Raw genomic sequence first — 14,184 nt, forward strand, 5'->3', positions numbered from 1 at the left:
GCCTCCCCTTTATAAAAGTTCCCCTCGGCGGCCGACCTCAGACGTCCCCCTCTCCCCTCTCCAGCTGATCTCGCCGGTCCGGCAAGGTCGACGGGCCCCGAGGCGACGCGGTGGCGGCGCTGCCGATAGGATGCCCTGCTTGGACGGGCCGGTCACGCGCCTCGTCAGTCGGCGCCGTGTGGCGAGCCGCGGACGCGCAGGCCGACTACTGACCGACATGGTGCAGTGTCTGTCCGGTATGCCGGTACTGGCTGCTTGCTGGAGACGCCTTGGTGCGCGCGGCTTGCCTCTGTAGTATAGCCAAAGAAAGTAGGGTATGCTATGGTGCGTCTTTACACGGCGCGGCATGGTATGGTGTGGTGTGGTGGGTTATGGTATGGCTGGCATGGTAGGTTTAATATGGTATGGTTGGCGTGTTATGCTATCGTATGGTACTTCATACCATTGCACGCCATATCATGGCACGTGGCATGGTATGGTATGGTATATGGCATGTCAGGTTTGGTATTCCGAAGCCACCGGAGGGCTCCTGATTAGACCAGATGAATGTGGTACTTTTAAGCCAATCCATTGTTCCCATAGTTTTATCGTTACCGGTGTAGGTAACAGAAATCTTGTGTGTGTTTCTTTTTTGGTATGGCATAAATCATCCGATATTTCATAGTTCATAACGCAAAAGTGGTGCAGTAGAAGGCAAAGCAGCTGAGACTCCGTTTGTGACTCCCCATGTCGGCGTTTGACCGCAGTGGTGGCCTTCGCTGTTTGAGCGCAAGCCTACAACCCACAGTGCCGCCGGGTACCTAGCGGTTTTTAATCGGTACAAACTTTCTTTCCCCTGTCCTGGTGCTCGGCTTGTCTGGGCTCAAATTCTTGGAAAATTGGTTTTCGACCCCATCTTGTGTCGACTAAAATTCCTTGTGCTTTGGCGCTCTTGGGACAAAGCTGTCTTTGTGCCACTAAAAATTCATCTTCATCACGAATTTCTGTGTTTGCTGTCTCTCACGAAAAACTGCCATTTAGTCACAAAACAAAATGTGGTAGTGAGCGCTGCATGAATATCTGGAATATCTCTGCACTATTCTTCGGCACTGTTCTCAATTAATTGTGAAATGAACGTTGATGGTCTTAATTTTGATTAGTCGTTCAGCTAATTAGGCAGCCCACTTGAGAAGTTAACTGCTCAGGCAGAAAACATATCACTGGCGCTGAATATTAGCTCTCTGAAACAACACATATATCTTTTCTTTTAGACCGTGCAGGCGAGTCATCACGATTACCAAAATACGTGTCGATGCGCAAACTGGCAAAACCATTTACAAAAGCAGAGAAAACACTACCGTTCTTCTTCTTTTTCACATCTATGGCCAGGGGAGAAAGGGCTAAAATTTTGGGCTGTTTATACAGGCCCAGAAAGTTATGTTCTTGATTAAATTGTCTTACATGTCCCCCGATCGGCATATTGAAATCCATTTTAGCTAACATTGCACGTTCTGACGCGCCAAATGTGTGCGGCTTGACATGGCAGAAAACATATCCTCTCGTGGTTGAACAAGGCGCAGTTACTGACTTCGCCTTAAACAGCAAACTCCCCGGCTAAGTCCTGGCAGATCAGTATCAGTTCAACTATATAGCTTATTTAAAAGCATCTGAAGCACATTTTCAGAAATCGGTAAGGCATAGAGCATGCCGTTGTTTCACATGGTAGTGTTTGAAAATGGTTTTCATGGAAAGCACTCTGCAAACCGCAATGCCCGGAAGAATAGTCTCTTTAAAAGCAGGCAATTATCGGGCCTTTTCTCTACTGTCACTTATTACCCTCTCCCGCTCAACACTCTATTCTGTCAGGTATTTTTAGCCGTTTTGCCAGAAGGTAGTCGTAAGTGTGTATATAAAGTGTCCAATGCACTGCTATCAAAATTTCGAAATGATTGGAAAAAATAAATGACAGAAAGCCAAAGCTTTGAGAAAAGCTAACAGTACATTTTTGTTTAGTTTTTCTTTTCAGGAATGTATCTTATGCAGCCGTTCCTTTTGTTTTTTATATACAAGCTGCAATGCCTGCTTTAGTAATTGCTGCTGAGCCCGCCCACCTTCTACCTTTTCTTACTGCTCTGTATTTACAACGAAATAACGGGTCACGAAAGCCTTACTTATCCAGCCGTTTCGGGGTTTCCTGTGCCCGTGGTACCTAGGCTCGTGCTATAAATATAGCTTTGCTGTCATTCTATTTATTAGGCCCAATCGAAAGCAGATCTGGCGCCGTACAATTTTCGCTGCATTTCCTTGCATTGCTCGCGATACGGATCACAACTGATTAATGTTAGCCCCATGAGGCATTATCAAGATGAACCGATAGATCAATAAGTAAGCAATGATTAATATTTAACAGTCTTAATGCTCTGCCCCAGCGGGCCCACTGCAAGCCCAGACCATCCTGTTGCGCAGCCCCTAATATGCTGTGTTGATTTACCACCTTAAAAATGAAGCATTCGCTGCTGGGGTATCTGACAGCATCGCGTATTTTTTGCTTACGTTGCTTTGATTTCAGCGCTCACCACTAATAGCATTTGTGGTTACGGAAACTGCAGACGTTGCTCATTGCCATAGGTCCTCTCCTAAGGCACTGGTCAGCTCTGAGAGGGAACAGCTGTGCAGGCACCTGAGAGTGTGACAGCTATTGTGCGGTGGGTTGGGCTCTTGGGTCCAGTCAGGTAAACATTCTGAGCGGCAACGACACAAAGTGGGAGATCTGTTGCACATGGTTTCTCACGGAGCCAGGACGCTCTGTAGCTAAGATGGGTGCGCTGCTATTGTTCTCGCTTTTATCAGGACGCGAATTTCTGCAACTTGCGCTCATATTCTCTCACAATTGTAGCAAATGTCATAAGTGCAACTACACGTACGCACGGCGTTGTGCTTTCCATTTCACTTTGCGTGGCAAATGTTTTGCGCGGAATGCTTTCACATGTGTCCAAAGGGCACAGTTAGAATTGTGAGGGAATATACACAGATATATTATTGCTATATTGGAGTCGTCTCAACAAAGACGACTCAGGGCGGGAGCTGTAAAATACTGCGTCCTCGCATAGCCTGTTTAGTTTGCGCATGTATGCCAAGCAAATAAATGGCAAGACACGGGTCATTCTTCGATTAAACAAGACAAGGATATCTTTTTAGTCACTTTGCTTTGTCGGACGAAGAAATACCTGTATATCACATTGGATCCTAAGGTGAAAAACGTTGGCGGTTGCATGAACCCCTCATGTAAAGCCCTCACCCAGGGGCCCTTGAGGTATCTGTAATAAAAATTAAAAAAAATAAATAAATTTAAAAAGGCTCGCCTTCGTAAGGTGGCAATCGCTAGCACGGCGATCCAATCTAACTTGTTCAAGCTTCTTGTTCCTTCGTTTTTCGCAGGATAACCTCTCCCCTATGGTTGCAGATACTGTATTCAGATATGCTAATAAACTCAGTGACCCGTCTACCCCGAATGCCATAGAAAGCTTCCAAGGTGACGTTCCCGAAATGACAAACATTCTATTATTCGGCCTTCCCCTGTGCAGGTCGAAAAGGGAACCTAGACCCGCTTATTCTCTCTTCTTTTCTTTTTTTTTGGGGGGGGGGCGGAAATGAACCTATCATATAGTCTGAAGCGGATCCCTCGCCGCCTGAAGCTTTCAGCAGCGTTCAAAGCCTGACAGGAGGGTGGCGTACGGCTTCCGCGACGTCCATTGCCCAGCCCTGTCGCCGCACTTACGCTCCGGTTTCCCCTCACCGCTCGTCCCGCAAAGGCGTTAACGACATCGCGCTTCGGTGCCCACCCGCCATAGGTCGGTCGAGAGAAATTCGCACCCACGGAGCATATCTGTGTGGACTCATTAGTTCCAGAATGCGCTGTACGTAGCCAGGCCCAGGCGCCCAGCAAAACTCTTCTCGCGTTTCGGCCCTCGCGCAGCGGGCGTGCTTGACCACCCGCAGCGGGCCTGAGTGGCCGGTGGTCGAAGGGGCTCATCCCCCGAAGAGACGCTGTGGCTGTCGCATGGTGCGGTTTGGATGGCCCCTCCCGGGTCGGAGATCAGAGGCAGCTGGGTGCTTCGACTGCTGCGAAGGAGCCTGCAACCCGAGCCGCGTGGGCAGTAATGGCGCGCTGCGTATACACTCGGGACTGTGAGGACTGCGCCGCGAAGTTGGCACGACCGCATTTCCACCAAGACGCCATGCCGTGAACAGAACGAGGACTTCGGCCCCCTTTCCAGCCTGGCTGAGAACTGTCCTGTGTTGCTCGTTTCTTTTGTGCGTATGTTGTGTTTTTAGAGAGATGGCAGTGTGGGCGACAGCTGCGACCGTACACAGGGAAATACGAAGATATGACTGAACCAATCACGTCGCTTTTAGCCAGTGACTGCAGAGTACGTGTCAAGGGGCTGAGAACCGAGGTTTGAAGGAAAGGTCCTGAGGAAATTTTAGTGGTTCTGGTTGTGGTTCTGGACTAGGTTTGGAGTCCTGCATCATCGGACTTTCCGAGACGGCGAGTCGCATCCAAGTAGGCCGTTCCGGTCCCTCCCCTTGTATACCTAAGTATTTGCCTTTTGAATCTTTTGTATATAATCATCATCATCAGCAGCAGCAGCAGCAGCCGGACTACACCCACTGCAGGGGAACGGCCTCTCCAATGTCTCTCCAATCAACCCTGTCCTTTTCCAGCTGCGCCAACCCTATGCCTGCAAATTTCTTAATCTGATCCACCCATCTAACCTTCTGCCAGCACCTGCTACGCTTACCTTATCTTTAAATCCACTCCGTTATCCTTAAGGACCAGCAGCTATCTTGCCTTCGCATCACATGTCCTGCCCAATCCCATTTCGTCCTCTTTATTTCGACCAGGGTGTCATTAACCCGCGTTTGTTCCCTCACCTACTCTGCCTGCTTCCGGTCTCTTAACATTACACCTATCATTTTTCTTTGCATAGCTCGCTGCGTTGTCCTTAACTTAAGCTGGGCCCTTTTTGATAGCCTCCACGATTCTGTCCCGTAGGTGAGTACCGATAAGATACAGCTGTTGTACACTTTGCTCTTGAGGGATATTGGTGGACTGCTATTCATGATATGAGAGAACCTGCCATAAGCACTCCACCCCATTCTTATCGCAGAGTGTTGAACACTATCAGCCTCAATATATTTATTCGCTGTTTCACCGCAGTTGTTAGCTGCTTAGCGCAGACAGGTCACAATTTCTATGTAAGCTGAAGGAATCCTAAAGCCTTCCAGCCCATAGTGCAACGCGTCTTCAGATGTGTGCGTAAGTCTCGAGTGGCCGGCAACCATGACAGCTTGCTACCATCGGGAACACAGCCTAGGTATTTTCAACAACAAAAGCTTCTTAGTGCATTCTATGCACTAGTGAAAGGTACGCTACCGTTACAGATAACCAGATGATTTTCCACGTGTAAGCATATCTCATTCTAGGTGCACAGATGAAGCGAGATCTTTGGTGGAGTCCTCACTGTACCCGATAGGAATGGGAGTTTTGCTGCGCACTTGATCACATTTGGAGAGAGTAAAGGTAGAGCTAATTTCAATGCTTCAATCCTCGGAAGGGCCACATAGTGTTTTTCTATACATGCTTAAAGAACCGGTGAAATTAGGCAAAAAAAAACGATAATAAACAATGCCCCGGATGTCTGAGCACCAACTTGGCGGCCTTTCTCATGGTAGCACGAGGATTTTTAAGGGTGTTACATGAAAGGTTTCCACGGCTAGCTTATGTGAAGGTTGAAGAAAGCGGAAGTGTTTGGGTAGCTTATTCACGCTCTTTAATAACTCACTGCGGCCGATACGCGTGACAGGCTGGACAATTATAAACAAGAATACTTGGGAATACTGCGGGATAAGGTATTGGTCTGCAGTATTATTAAATATACGTGTATATTAAATAAAAGAAATTTATGTGACGGGAGGCTCGAAATAGACAACAGAGGCAATAGCGAAGCGCTGCGTAAGACGCAGTCCGACCATAAAGGTGCAGTACGCAAAACTGCATTGGCGTTGATGCTCTGATTTCCAGCACGCCAAGGCAATGAAACTTTGAAGAGCAAATAGCTTATTTCTAACTGGACAAACAATATGCAGTTTGATTCAAAAAATGTTCATTAAAACTTGTTTTACACCTATTTTCTTGAAAACCGACAACCCACAGGAAGACCTTCAGAAGCTGCAGGCGTCACCTAATAGTTGCTTTAAAAACTACTATTTATTCCCTTGTGGCAACGAGTAAACTGAAATGTAAACGTATCTATGCAGTCTGTTCATCGCGAATCAACTGCATGACAATTGTTTTCAGTGATTATTAGTAAAACACTTTTGTTTGCTGGAGTTTATGAGGACGCTGCCGTCACTGCATAAATACAAGCCACCTTTAAAACATCGTTTTCAGGCGGAGAACAGGTAAGGGATATGTAAGGACGTTTCTGAGTGTAACGTGTTATTCACATCGCATGCGCGCTGCGTCACCTGAAACAATACGCAGATATTACCCCGTGGAATGTTCGGACATTGGGCAGTTTGGGTACTTGGGACCCTTTTTGTAACGCATCACGAGTTCCATAATACAGACTCTATGTGAACTTGTGTATAATTCCTAAAACTAACTACAACTCCTGGCAAACTTACTAGCAAATTTCAGGTGAAACGGTAAGCAATGCAACCGTTGCGTGTAAGTGCTTATGGGGCTCAGGTTATCGCATACCAAGCAATTCTGGACGGAAGCATTTTTGAGCGGGAAACCTTTTATGGAGGCAATTTCTTCATATAATGTTAGATTTCACTATAACAATCAATATATCCGCAGATCACCCGACGGCACTCTCCTATTTTTTTTTTTTACTCACGTTTTTGCTGTCCCCAAAAGCGTTCCTCATTGGTTTTCTATGGCAGAATTAACTGTCCGATGCGATCGCTGCAAGCACTTTAAAAGAAAGGTTTTGCTACACATCAGAATAATCGACAATTACATTCAATATTTTTATCACAGTGTTTTACAATTTTCCAATTTTCAAAAGTTTCGCCCCAGAATGCTGGACTTGACCAACAGAAAAGCAGTAGTGCGTGCCTTGTGCGCGAAAATTTCCAGCAAAAGAAAAAAAGAATATTGAATAGTTCCCACAGAATAGCGAGAAAGAAAAAGAGTCATTCAAGTATACAATAAGTATTCATTCTTATTCGCCCCACGTATGTAGCAACAGCGACTCAAAGGTGACCTGAAAAACAGCTGTGGCTGGCCGCTTGCGCGCACTAACCAGACAGGTTTACCGCACGGACACTTATTCACTGGTTTTCCCGCTCGGATCAAGTGCGTCGGTGGTTCAGTGGTAGAATACTCGCCTGCCACGCGGGTGGCCCGGGTTCGATTCCCGGCCGACGCATCCCTTTTGCATTTTTTTATTTCACCATCATTGCCACCAAACGAGCAAGCTCTATTTTTCCCTGGACTCTACTCGGAACGCACGCTCATGGTGCGTGCCATTTATTCAGCTACCACCTTAATAATAGAAATAGTAAGTGGCATAGTGCAAAAATTATTTGCTTTACGTTAAGTAAAAAAAAACTACCAGCAGTCGCACATCTAAATCTGCCTGCTTCAAATTGGCGATGGCTGCTTGCTTTCTTTCTTTCTTTTAACCGCTCAAGATGAACTCGCGCCCTATTCTGCAGCCGCCTGCTATTATGCTTGCATTCCCCGACTGCCTTGCCACTAGCTCTCATTAGGCTTAGGAGTTCTCACTGTACAGATTCAATAACATATAGGGCATCTTATCCTTCAGCGCTTGCGGTGAAGACAAGACAAAGCTAAGGCATGGTGCTCTCTTCAGTGATCATGCACAGTCTTTGTCGAAAATATACAGCCCAATGCGTGTGCTTCAAAGCCGCGTAGCGGGACTGTTTAGCACATTTGACAGTTCTAATCGTTGGAGGGTTCAGGACTTAAGTTCCTTCCGCCTTCGTGAGATTAGGGTCCCTGAGAACGCAAGCCTGCAGGACTCAGAAGCAGACCCCTAGGGCTGTACACTTTTGGCAGAGACTGTACATGGAAGTGCAAAAAACGGAGAATTTCTTAAATAAAGGGTGTCTAACGCCCTACATGAATCGCTATTCTACCCATAGCATACTGTTTTTCCAATTTCGGGTTTAGGTTTAGACACTAGGGTTTGATAGTTTCGCACGCCGAGACAAATTGCAAAAGCATGCAAACAGCGAAACAAGGAGTGCAACGCACGGTGCTTTTAGGCACTGTATTTCCTTCTTGTGCCAATTGTTTAAAAATTATTTCGAGAACCGAAAACATGCTTACTTCTCGCGTCGTGGTTACCAGAGGCCGGCCCCCTGCTTCCTTGCGCTCTCAAGGTAGCTGGGTACCTTCATAAGAGCCCTGTGCGGCTTGTCATATCCAGAAAACGACAGAGAAATTCTTATGCCGCACTAGCACAGGCATTTTCAAACAGCACTGATTGAATGGCGCTCGAATTCTAATTGGAACTCAATGGGCGCCCATCTAGATGGGCAACGATGGGTTTGTGAATCACCTGCTGACTCTCATTGGTCTCTAAAAGCAGCCGTTTCTCACCCAATATAGGTTGGAAATAAATCAGAACGAGTAATAACGATAAAGCATTCGCTAATAAAATAAAAAGGGAGCTCAATGCAAATAAACGTTTTCTGCATGGTATTATAAATCGCAGACAACATTTGAATGTTCGGAAACTAATTTTTATTCTCTTGTCGATAAGATAGCTTCGGAGATCGATATATAAAGACTACTCGACGCTATTGTCCCAGTAAATTGCGCCCCAAGTGCTGCAGACGTGCAACTGTGGGAGGAACAATCGTACAAATGTAAAGGTGTAAAATGTAAGCTCGCTGGCAGAAAACGAATGCTTTAGAAACGAAGTACGGAGGGTTGCTCTTCGTCGATCCATCATCGTGGTGTGTGAATTGTACCAAACTGCAGATAGTACTTGCGGTTAGCATACTCATATCATAGCTTCGTGCGAGCAGCGGGACAAATTTATTTTGCAGGAAGGCAATGGGACGAATGGGAAGGGATCGGAGGTTTATGAACACGGCACAATGGAGGCTGGGGAGTGATACTTAACGCTGCCTCAAGCTTCTTCCTGCTAACATCGTGGGTGGGGCCGTATCGAGCCCTCAGGGGTGCCTATGCTGTCTTGAAGAGCGAGACAGAGATGGCGTCGTTCTCGTTTGTCGTTTCTGCCTCGCTGTTCATAATATATATATATATATATATATATATATATATATATATATATATATATATATTATGAACAGCGAGGCAGAAAGGACAAACGAGAACGACGCCATCTCTGTCTCGCTCTTCATATATATATATATATATATATATATATATATATATATATATATATATATATATATATATATATATATATATATCAGCAGACAAGTTAAAGGTAATGAGGGGCCCGTTTGACAAATTTATGAAGGGAGCCAACAGTCACCGAAACCAAGGTGCATAGGGGAACGTTAATTTTTTTTTAATGTGTTATGCTTATCAGTAGGATAATAATTCTTAGATTAATAAATTGCTTAAAGAAAATTACTTATAAAGCAGCAGAAAAAACAACCATGCCGCCGGTGGGATCCGAACCCACGACCTCCGAATAACGCGTCCGGTGCTCTTACCAACTGAGCTACGGCGACGGCTGTCCAATCTGCTGCTCTCGTGGGTATTTATGTTTACTGGGTGTAAGCGAGCCTTGAGAGTGTTCACCAGCGCCACCCTCGACCATAGCGGCGGACGTAGCACATCCTGTAATACCGCGAGCGTGACGTAGAACGTCATCTAACGGCGAGGGCGGAAACTGTGCGAGAGCCCTCTTATGCTACCTTTGGCATTAAGACTGCCAGAACCGAGACCCTCGTTAAGCTATCAGCAGACAAGTTAAAGGTAATGAGGGGCCCGTTTGACAAATTTATGAAGGGAGCCAACAGTCACCGAAACCAAGGTGCATAGGGGAACGTTAATTTTTTTTTCCCTATGCACCTTGGTTTCGGTGACTGTTGGCTCCCTTCATAAATTTGTCAAACGGGCCCCTCATTACCTTTAACTTGTCTGCTGATAGCTTAACGAGGGTCTCGGTTCTGGCAGTCTTAATGCCAAAGGTAGCATAAGAGGGCTCTCGCACAGTTTCCGCCCTCGCCGTTAGATGACGTTCTACGTCACGCTCGCGGTATTACAGGATGTGCTACGTCCGCCGCTATGGTCGAGGGTGGCGCTGGTGAACACTCTCATGGCTCGCTTACACCCAGTAAACATAAATACCCACGAGAGCAGCAGATTGGACAGCCGTCGCCGTAGCTCAGTTGGTAAGAGCACCGGACGCGTTATTCGGAGGTCGTGGGTTCGGATCCCACCGGCGGCATGGTTGTTTTTTCTGCTGCTTTATAAGTAATTTTCTTTAAGCAATTTATTAATCTAAGAATTATTATCCTACTGATAAGCATAGCACATTAAAAAAAAATTAATGTTCCCCTATGCACCTTGGTTTCGGTGACTGTTGGCTCCCTTCATAAATTTGTCAAACGGGCCCCTCATTACCTTTAACTTGTCTGCTGATATATATATATATATATATATATATATATATATATATATATATATATATATATATATATATATATATATATATATATATATATATATATTCCAGGCGATGGCACCGTAGTCCGCATACCACATAAAAGGTCCCACTTGAGAAAAAAAGCAAGGCACCGTAGACCACATCTTCTGGGGCTGTCCGAGAGATCCCCCACCAATATCGCTCAAGAGGCTCGCGCTCCCGGGCCCATGGGAGACCTTGTTGCTCAGCTCCGACCTGGAAACCCATGTACATGTGGTGACGAGAGCCAAAGAGGTCGCCGCCAGTCTCCACTGACGGCCACCTAACAAGATCAATAAACCCATTTATAACTGAAGCCGATAATAAACGTTTTCCAATCCAATGGTAAAAAAAAAAAACTTATTACTGCAGTTTTGCCTTCGTGTGCAATTAATTTTAAATTTCTCGGCAAGCTCTTGTGCTATAAACCTTCACAGAGGTACAATTAGCAGTGATTGTGCGAGAAATATCTCCCATATTTCAGGAAAGAACATCACGGAATTTCAACACGCTTTTGAACGTGGTCATTTCGATGAAAACGTAATGACTTTGGTGTGAACTTTGAGGCGCATTTCGAGTGCAGAATATATGTAACATGCTGCCAGGCGCATGTTTAGCGGCTACACTAAGGCCCATGTCACTTTCGTTTAGAGTTTACATTTTTAGAGTAAATACCAGTGACTGTTGTTGTGCCAGCCCCATAAAATTGCAAAACAATTCACAGGGTTTGCGGCCTCTATCGAGACAAAGAAGATTAATAACTATGCCGTATACCCCCGCCGCATTTGCTAATACACGCAAAAACGAACTATGATAACTACGGACTTGAATCAATAGCAGATTACGGCACTATTCAACACGTCCAGAGGAGTGGCGTCGCTCAGATTTTTGGTATGAAAGGCATACTGCGGCCAAGAAGATGACTCTGCGACACCTAATTGGCACAACTACCATAGCAAACAAAGGCGATTGTTCTCGACAAAGGAAAGTTACTGTTTAGAGAAAAACTGTAAACATGAAGAGAAAGGAGTCTATTCTGGTTTGTTCGTGAGAAAGCTGCCCTCGGATTTGCGAAATATGATTCCTTTGTTAAGACCAGTCAAACCTCAGGCAGCCTTGAAACGGAATCATGTTACGCCATGCGCAGTTAGAATGAGAGATGTGACTTATCTGGCACACTTAATTGGCGGGGAACTTTGCGTTGGATATTATATTATTGCAGTTGTTGATGATAGCGCTATAATTACTTAACGTCGCAATGGCAACTTCTGTAAACAGTGCTGTAGTTAACGTGTTTCGTCTGCGCAAGGTTGGGTAAAAGAGGCTCTTAATAATTCTTGCCAGCCGTCGCACTTGAATTGCACAAAGTTCTGCAGATGGAAAAGATTTCTTTCGGCAGCTTTTTATCCGTTTCGTTAGCTTGTGCTAAAAGAGACATCGAAAGTAAGGAATCGGTACGCTGTATGCTGGGTAAAAAAACGTGACACGTTTGCTTTTTCTTGCTAGTTTACACATGAAAATATTTGCGGCCCATTGCAAAAAAAAAAAGAAGAAAGAAAACAAAGGGAATCCCCTCCTAAGCATAGTCGGTTCCCTTCTTGGCGCTATCAAGCGACCGGGAAACGACTACCAGGAGCACAAAAATTACAGCCGAGCTCATTACCTTCATTTCTACGCCCAGCGAATGGACCGGGAGGCCATTCGTACCGTTCTCGGGGGATTTTCCAGCCGTTTCACGGTGCAGCAGTGGACAGATGAGCAGCGGAGGTTGGTGCGCACATTGAACAAACATCGCCGCGAAAAAACAATCACTGCAATCGGCTGAAATGTCCAAGCAAAAAAAGTACCTGTACCTTGCAGCGAGACGGGGCAAACTTGTTTTTATGTTTTCCTACGGATGGTAAGGCTTGTATGCGCACCTACGGGAAACCGTATTACGCGGAAAAAAATGATCCCTTAGCGAAGCGGCAACAGGTGCGACGATAAGAAAACCGCACGTGCGCCGATCGTGGCCGCCGATTGCACCCACGTGCTAAATCGATACTCTTCAGCTTGCTGGTTTCTGCGGTGCTGAGAGCCCACTTAAGGTTACGGAGGGGTTACAGAGGGGAGAGGGGGAAAGGGGAGGGAGAGAGAATAGAAGTGTAAGCAGAAGGAGACGTCAAGGTATACGAGTCGTTTAAAGAGTCTCCAACGCCTAGCTGTCCTAATCTTGGCGTTCTGGGAACATGACGTGGTCCGAAACACGGGGATAAATATTGGCCCCGAGCGGCCCCAGTGCTGTTACGTCCGATCGGCGCCTGAGATAGAGAACGCTGGCTCATCAGTATTTCCTGCCGATGAGCGATGGTCGGCGTGTGAGTGCGCAGAAAAATTGGGCAGAGGGGAGTCGCATTAAATGTGCTTGTTGACACCTAATAGCGGCGAAATTTCCTTTTACGTGTAAACTTTGCGCATAAATGTTGTTGTCAGGCCATTTATTGCGAAACATGTGACGCCCGTGGCGCACCAAAGTTTTACAGTGCAATCAGTAGTGCTATCGTAGCTGAACAGCGTCTGCAATGCTTCATGGATTCATTATTATACCTTTGTAACATGGAAGAGTGACCGTCACACTTTCTCGCCATGAAAGTACGCACAAGACATGAGCAGGTCTGTGTGGAGCGCTGGAGCTGCGCGCTTGGGATCAAATACAGCGAAGTCTTACCCTGACTGCATCTATCAGGGCGTGGTGCTTGTGTTGTGCCTTTGTCGCCTGTATGTCTATATGCGGCGGCGCCGAATTCATGGGTCGTCCACAAAAACCAAGACAGACACGAATATTCGCTTTCTCTTCTACTAACGCCTGTCTGCATGTGTAGTCCGTCTGAGAGGAAAAGTACCGGTCTTAACCTTGATTCTTGCCACATGTTCTAAAAGGCATTCCAGATGTAGTCACGCCTCAAAGCGACAGGATCTGTGCCACAAAATACAAGCACTTCCTTAGCTGGACACGAGTGGGTTCTCGCAGCGCTTAGAAAATGTTTATCTTTTCAGGATTGATGCAGGTACTAAGCGTTACATCATTGAAATCGCAGTAGGGTTCATCTTTCGAGCATAATATCAGACATAGGGCCAACGAATAAAGTGCATTGGAAAAAAGTGCGCTAATTTGAATGAGGCTTGTTGATATGACAGCCTTATAATTTCTCCAGCTCCCTCATTTGTTGCCCTTCTGTGAAAATATCGCGCCCGTCTAGTTACATGCCTGTCACGCAAATTTTGTGAGATATATAGAGGCAGTTGTTTTGAACTAGTTGTGTTTACGCGTCTTTCAAAGCACAGGCAACTGTGGTTACCAAATAACGTCACCACCACTGAATGAACGTTCCAAATGGCTTCACACAGTCCCCCCCCCCCCCCCCCCCTAGTGACACTATGACATGTGACACTATGCACTTGGATGCATTAAATTGCGTTCGAAATATAAATCGATTATCAGATACCTTTCTTC

The 14,184-nt window shown here is 45.9% G+C and overlaps 1 non-coding gene across 1 annotated transcript; it reads left to right on the forward strand.

Annotated features, from left to right (window-relative positions):
• Nucleotides 1-7,350: 7,350 nt before the first annotated feature.
• TRNAG-GCC (transfer RNA glycine (anticodon GCC)) lies at nt 7,351-7,421 on the forward strand. Its single transcript has one exon. It is a non-coding gene; the product is annotated as a tRNA-Gly (tRNA).
• Nucleotides 7,422-14,184: the final 6,763 nt, after the last annotated feature.

The sequence above is a fragment of the Amblyomma americanum genome, chromosome 7 (genome assembly GCF_052857255.1).
Source record: "Amblyomma americanum isolate KBUSLIRL-KWMA chromosome 7, ASM5285725v1, whole genome shotgun sequence".
Classification (NCBI taxonomy): Eukaryota; Metazoa; Arthropoda; class Arachnida; order Ixodida; family Ixodidae; genus Amblyomma; species Amblyomma americanum.